Genomic DNA, 7,096 nt, shown 5'->3' with positions numbered 1-7,096 from the left:
AGTTCTTCATATTCCTTCCCTTAATCCACAATTCATTCTCAGCTGACTTTGCTGCATCTATTCTTTTAATGGCAACATATTCTGCTCTAGTCTGACCCAAAACAATACTAATCCCAAAGTACTGAGATGTAAGAGCAGAGGTCTGCTCTTACTGAATAGAAGAAAAGAAACTGAATAGAAGAAAAGAAAGAATGAGAAAAAGTAAGAATGAGGAGAGAGTAGGCAAAGTGATCAAAGGAGCGTGAGTTTTAAGTGGAGTAATAGTACTTTTAATGAAATGAGGAAAGACACTCTGCAAGCCCCCACAATTAGCCTCTCTAATAAATTCTTTTATTTTCAATATAACTGCTCTGGCTGGATTGCTTATTTGTAAAATAGTAATGTGCACAGCTATCAGGTCATCTTGCCCATTGGACTGAAGGAAATGAAGCAAGTCTGAAATGTGAGACTTAAGTGAACTTAAAAAGAAAACTTCCAACAAGTCCACCTGTGGATAGGCTGTGGGTTTGTCTTCTAGGGAGCAGGGGCCTCCGCTTCTCTCACTCCACATGGCTGCAGGCCCAGCAAGACAGCCCTGTTTACATGTGAGACTTGGAAGCCTCCTGGGAAAGAGTCTTCCTAGGGGGACAGAATGGAGGCTCTGGAGCCTCATGAAAAAAATTGGATGGGAAGGGTAGTTCTGAGTACAATATAACATCTGTCCTTCAAGGGTCCCTTCGATACATGCTTAGGATGGAGGAAGGCTGTAAGCAAGAGTGAGGGGGCAAGAAAACTAGAAAGGTCACTCGGCTATGTTCTCTTCATGGGAGTGTTGCCTGGTACCTTGTGTAATGGCTGGTAGAACAAAGGTGCTGGGGGCCTCTGGTTTTGCTGTAGCACACAGGGCTGGAGACACTGCCAACCATCCCCCAAGAGCAGAGAAGTCATCGAAGCATCCCGCTTGGCCACCTTCCAACCTCTCCTCAACTCTGTCACAATGTTTGTATGCACATTTCACTGTCTCTGTCTCTCCATCTTTCTCATTATCTGCAACTGTCTGTCTCTCTCTCACCACCCCCTCTTCTTTTTATCTCCCTGTCACTGTCTCACTCACTATTTCCGTCTCTTATTGCATCTGTATCTGTCTCACTCTAGCTCTGTTTCTCTCTCCCTCATCATTTACTCCTCTCTTTTATGCCCCACCCTGTCACCATCTCTCTTCCTGCCCCCTCTCTCTTCCCTTTTACTATCTATCTCTCTAACAGGCTGCTGCTGGTGGAGAGGAGCCTTGAGGTTCCACTGAACAAACATGGCTGAAGGGGTACTACCTCCTGGGAGTACTGTCAGAGAAGGGGAGCATGGGCTGGAGAAAGACCCCCAAACCTAACTATGGCAGGTCTGCCATTAGTGAGGAGTATATGCTTGTGTTGACTCAGATCTGTGCCTGGCTCTGAGTGAGTGGAGCATCGTTGCAGCATCTTTGCAGATGGCTCCTCAAGGTCAGAAGTTTCCTACACGGGGGTGGGGACTAGGGAGAGTAGAAAGTGGGAACACTGGGCAGTCATAAGACACAAGTGGCTTCAGATTTCAGAGAGAAGATACTGATGTGCTTTCATCTAACCATCTTCTCACAGAGCCTTGAAATTTTCTATGATTAAGTGATAAAAGTTGTGAGCTGCTCTGGTTATGAGTTCTTCAATCTGTCCCAACCTTCCCCACTCTCTCATTTTCCTCTGAAATACTTTCCTTGCATACATTTCAAATCCCTATCAGATTTGGTCTTTATTGTATTTTTTATTATTCATTCAGTACCACATCAGCCCCTCTTCTGTGGGAGGTTTCCTTTGAAGTTGAGCTTTCTCAGAAAGGGCTCCTTTATATCAGTGTTCCTGTCACTGTGCCCAGAATTCATCTATAAGGCAGCCAGAGACAAGCCCTGAACCTCCACATTTATGTCTCTCTTAAATCCCAAATGTCTTCCAGTGGTGCCTTCCAGAAAGCATTTATCTGGGGTCTTTTAGAGGAAAAAAATGACACACCCAAATCACTGAGATTGTCAACCAGCTGTCTGCTCATACCCTGCTGACTTGAGAGTATTTAAACCTGGTCTTTGCTGGAGTTGAGAATTTCTAAATAATCATTAAAATGTCCTCACTGGCCCGTAATTCATATGCTCTTTACTAACTCTTGAACCATGAAAAGTTAACCACCTGGCCTCTCTGCCCCAGTCAGCATGCTATTCTCTCCCATATAATTATCAGCTCTTAAATAGAATTCTGATTTTGTAGTATTCTACTATCATATGAATTCAATAGCACTGGGCCATGGTGGTTATTGTTAGTAATCTGGATTTGTCAAAAGGGGAATCTAGGAACTTAATTAAGTTCCTGGAGACCCCTCAGCAAGTCAATACCCAAGACAAAGAAGGTCCAGTGCCCTCAGCCCTGAACCACAGTGCCCCCCTCCATGATGATTGCTGGCCTTGTCTAATGACCTGGAATTCTTTTCTGATGCAGATAGGAATTAGGCCCTATGACTTTCACCTTCTGCTAATATTTTTAGCTTTTAAAAAGCAGTCATTTCTTTTCCACTCCAAGCACTCTTATATTTGGTACGCTTGAGTGAGTGGTGCACCCTGTTAGGGGAAACAAAAATTGGCTTCTATTTCTGTTAAGATATTTTTATTTCTCCCTCTCTTGGAAAGAACGAAAACACACAGAGCGTTGGCAGGAGGGAAGAAAGTAACGGAGCCTGAAGCTGCCGTATTTCTATGTGGAATGCAGCTCCATTTCCCTGATACCAAGGAGTTTTTCTGCCGGAGCCAGATTCTTCATGTTTGTCTTGTAGCCAGGTGGTGTGAAAGAATGTGCAGCTCATTCCAAGGGCGCTCGGACAGAGCGTGTGCTTTAACCTAAGGGGTTCAAACCTATAAAAAACAATTGGGCCTCCCCATTACTTTCCTGTCACTAAACAGTATAACCCACAGCATGGTCTTTAACTACATTAGAACATAATAAATCCAACAGGAAAATAGCCAAAGGAAGCCGAGACTTTATGTAAACTTCAGTTACTTATTAGGCAAAGGCAGAAAGATAAGCAATAATAATTTTCTTGTTTAGAACTTTAAAAATAATGAATGAGACTTCTGACTGATATTGAGGTAAAGAATCCCCAGAACTTTAGCTCCCCAGTCTTTTTCTCATCCTGTAGGTATAAAGGAGACAGGAAGGTACCAATCCCTAATCTGACCTTGGCCCATGCTTCCCATTCTTTTCTTTAATGTTCACCAATGCTGTGAACATGCATTACATCCCTATTTGCAGAAGTACATCAGCTGCTTGACCATTTTGAGATGAATTTAGACTCTGTCCCAAGGACTGGGAAAGCCAGTCTGAGACAACCCATTGGCCAGGCCAAATGGTGCTGACAGTTTGTCGCCAGGTTCCTGGGTTTCCTTGGTTCTGAAGACTTTAGAGTGAGAGGCCGAGGGCACTTCCTCCCACTGAACTGTTGGGGAGCTGCAATGTCGATCACCATGTAGCCAATAAGAATAAGTAGATTAATCTACTTTACCTGAATTAAATTTTTTTATTTCATACTTTCCCCTATGAAGTAGACACTATTTTTTCTTTCATTTTACAGGTGGAAAAACTGAAGTACAGAAGTAAAATAATATAGCAAGTAAATGGCACAGCTAGCCTTTAAATCTAAACTGGTTGCCTCTGGGTCATGAGTTAGAAAGGAAACAAGCAGCCCCTACCTGGGAAGCACACTTTACACTCCCAGGTAAGGAAGGCATCCTCACAGTCTGTGGAGCTGCAACACCTGCAGCACCTGTGTTTAACAGCCAGCACACCTTGCACAGGACTCCACTGGTGGAGCTGCTTCCTGGAGCAGCCCCATTCATCCCAGGCAGTTCTTCCTAGAAACCCCTTTTACCTCTCTGTTACTTCTGTGTTAGTTTCAGTACTGGCCTTCTGCCTCATCCATGTGACAACTCATTCCCTTCTGTTTGGCCCCCAGAGTCCAGGCAAAACATCTTTAGTCCTTTTATCTCTACATCCTATGATCCCCATGTTGGGCCTTCCCACAAGCTGATCACACTCTCACTTCTGAAAAGGGCAGTGCTCTCAGCCCTGGCAACTGCCCTCCAGATCCTCTGTTGGCAAAGGGAAGAGTAGCACACTTCCTGCCCTATCGCCCTCCTCCTGTCTTGTCTTTTGTTTTCAATTAGGCCGCAAATGCTGAAAAACCCAGCCAAAGATGCACTGTCTTTCCAGAATCTACTTCAGCCACTGAAAGACTTAGAAATACAAAAAAAAAAAAAAAAAAAAACTTTCTGAAAAACACACAAATAACATCAAGGGGATCTGAAACATGAAAACCAACCTATCAAGGCAATAATTTTCCCCTCAGTGTTGTGATGAGGAATACAAAAAAAAAAAGAATGGATGAATGAAATGGGCTAAAGAATTGCTCCTACTCTATATTTATGTATCCCAGGTGTGGCCACAATGGTGTTGGCTGATGTGGGGTTGCTTCAGTGATACAGCTATTCCAGCAAGTCATCAAGGGTGCCAAATCTTATCTGATTCACCATTCATGTGCTCTCATTTAAGTCGGTGGCATTATAAATCTTGTATTTAGGTTTTGTAAATTGCTCTTGCCCTTGAAGATTTCCCAAATTTTTAATAGAAAGAGATATATTAAAATTTCTGCCCTTCGCATAATAGCTTTGCATACAAAGGAACCCAAATTCAAATACCGGCTCTGCCATTACCTGGCTTTGTGACCCTGTACAAGTTACCCAATCTCATGAGACTCCATTTGCCTTGCATTTAGTAGGTGCTCAATAAATTGTAACTCTTTTGGTTTCTGTGGTTGTTATTACCGTTTTTTTATCAGTCAAGTTTGATTGTAGGCAATAGAAACCTAGTATTTCGAGCACAATGGTATTCCGTGCAGGAGATTAGTTTCTTGCAAAAAACCTAGAAGGGATTAGGAAACAGAGACACAAAACTGTAGCTGCTAAAGCTTTTGCTGTTGTTCCCATGACTGCTTCCAAACGCTCACCAGGCCAAGTCTGACAGCCACGACTATCTCAAAGCACTCATTTCTGCATCCATCTTCAACAGCAGAAACAGCAGCAAGAAGTTGGCTTCTGCCTCAGTTGTTTTCAGATTTCATTCAAGTGTATCTAATTGGCAGAACACATTTTGCATCCAGAACCGTAGCTTAAAAGTAGTCTGAAAAGCTGTTTTTTAACTCTCAAGTCTTAGTGACACAATAAATCACATAGAAAAAGGTGGAAATGGATGCTGAGTGCTAATTGACAATATACATCATGTTACCTCTATCCACCATCTCTACTATCAATAGAGCATATCCTTGGTAGCATTATCACAGCTGTGGGGACAATTTGGTACAGAGTTTATAGCAATTTTAACCCCCATAAGGTAACTGATTTTGGGTTTCTGATACTGCAGACTGTAACAATATACAGAGATTTTCTTTGTTCGACACTAATGAACCCCATGGGATTAGATGCTCAACCTTTCCGGGTTAACATCCTAATTCGAATAACAGAGTTTACCAGCCCTGAGTACAGAGTCACTTTCAGAATTGAATCGAACACAGGGGTTCAGACTAAAGAAGTTTTATGAATAATATATAAATACTTTCTGGTTAAATATATTGTTTGGTGCTCAAATCACAGTTCACACAGGAAATCAACTCTTAGATCTGTTCTTTATGTTACGCATATGGACTCACACTCTATGAATCTCCGTTTGTCCACATCAATACTACATTATGTCAAATGGGAGATTACAGATAAGTGGAATCACAAGTAATTTCAACTGCTATTTTTATCTTCTTCTCTAAGTGTTCAAGGAACCAGGAAATGCATGAATGACATTCTATGTGTCTGTTGATCCTTTGTTCTCTCTGCTCCTTGACTGGTCTAAAAAACAATCCATTGGTAATAAGCAAGCAGAGAAGAAAAAAATGTAATAGCTATTAAGTTGGCAAAATATAAATAATATATGTTCATGGTACAGAGAAACTAAGATGCATGAGATGAAGTGAATCCTCTGAGTTTAGTAAATAGGAGCAATATCATTGAATACTGACTCATCAAACATGCTCAAGAAGTTAAACTCTTTCTTGCAAAGAGTCATGCAAAATCATTTATAGTGTAAATACTCCTAAACCATTTGTATGTAGACAAACATCTAATTTTGTATTTTGCTATACAAAGTAATAAGAAATAAACAATCATTTAAAATACTATTAACTTAATTATGGTAATAGATTTAGTGTAAACCCAGAAAATTATAGGCTGTTAATATTAGCTAGTTAAATTTTAAAATAACATGTTGACTATTAATAGCAATGTAGCCCTGGTAATAACTAGATCATGACAGAGGAATGGTAAATATGTGTGAAGTAATCCAAAGAAAATTCAAGAAATGCTGCTACAATGACTAATGAGACTTGTCATGGATAAAACAGCTCTACCTCACTAGATGAATTAATCAAAATACTTGTTGTCTGTTAATATTTCCCCTTAAGATAAAAGCCAAATCAAAGACCAAGGTTACATTTTGGCATCATGTAAGATATTTTCCGCTTCTGGGAATAAACTTGCTATTTCCCACTTGTCACACTAATGAAGACCCACAGGGAGATTCACGCTCATCTGGAATCATTATTTACATTTCCACTGGAACATAGCTGTTTTCTTACTTATGATATTTACCTTAAGACCCAGTTTTGGAAATTTAAGACTACAGTGAAGTGAGCTACATAGTGACTTTTGTAGTCATTGTCATCTCATAATTTTGTCCCTTTCAATATAACTTTGAAATCAAAGAAACTAATCACCTTTATTTCAACACATCGATACTTCTTCAAATGTGAGAAGAAAAATAAATTGTATAAATGCAATATCCACAAAGTTTTCAGTGATATGTAAGTTAGAAATCACAGAGTAAATTGAAAATAAAGTTAGTGGTTAAATCACTTCTGTCTTTGAAACCTGTAATTCATTTAAACAATAAAAAGTAAAGTTGTAGGGGCCTCTCTAAGTAAGTAGGTAAGTATGAATATGGAAAAA

At 40.3% G+C, this 7,096-nt stretch overlaps 1 protein-coding gene across 1 annotated transcript in view; it reads right to left on the bottom strand.

Annotated features, from left to right (window-relative positions):
* MACROD2 (MACRO domain containing 2) overlaps positions 1-7,096 on the bottom strand; it is a 1,889,795-nt gene that overhangs the window by 352,448 nt on the left and 1,530,251 nt on the right. The gene's annotated exons all lie outside the window — the stretch shown is intronic.

Source organism: Pteropus vampyrus, unplaced genomic scaffold, assembly GCF_000151845.1.
Source record: "Pteropus vampyrus isolate Shadow unplaced genomic scaffold, Pvam_2.0 Scaffold7, whole genome shotgun sequence".
NCBI lineage: Eukaryota > Metazoa > Chordata > Mammalia > Chiroptera > Pteropodidae > Pteropus > Pteropus vampyrus.
Note: the sequence above shows the minus strand (reverse complement) of the source record. Positions and strands in the feature narration are given on the sequence as shown.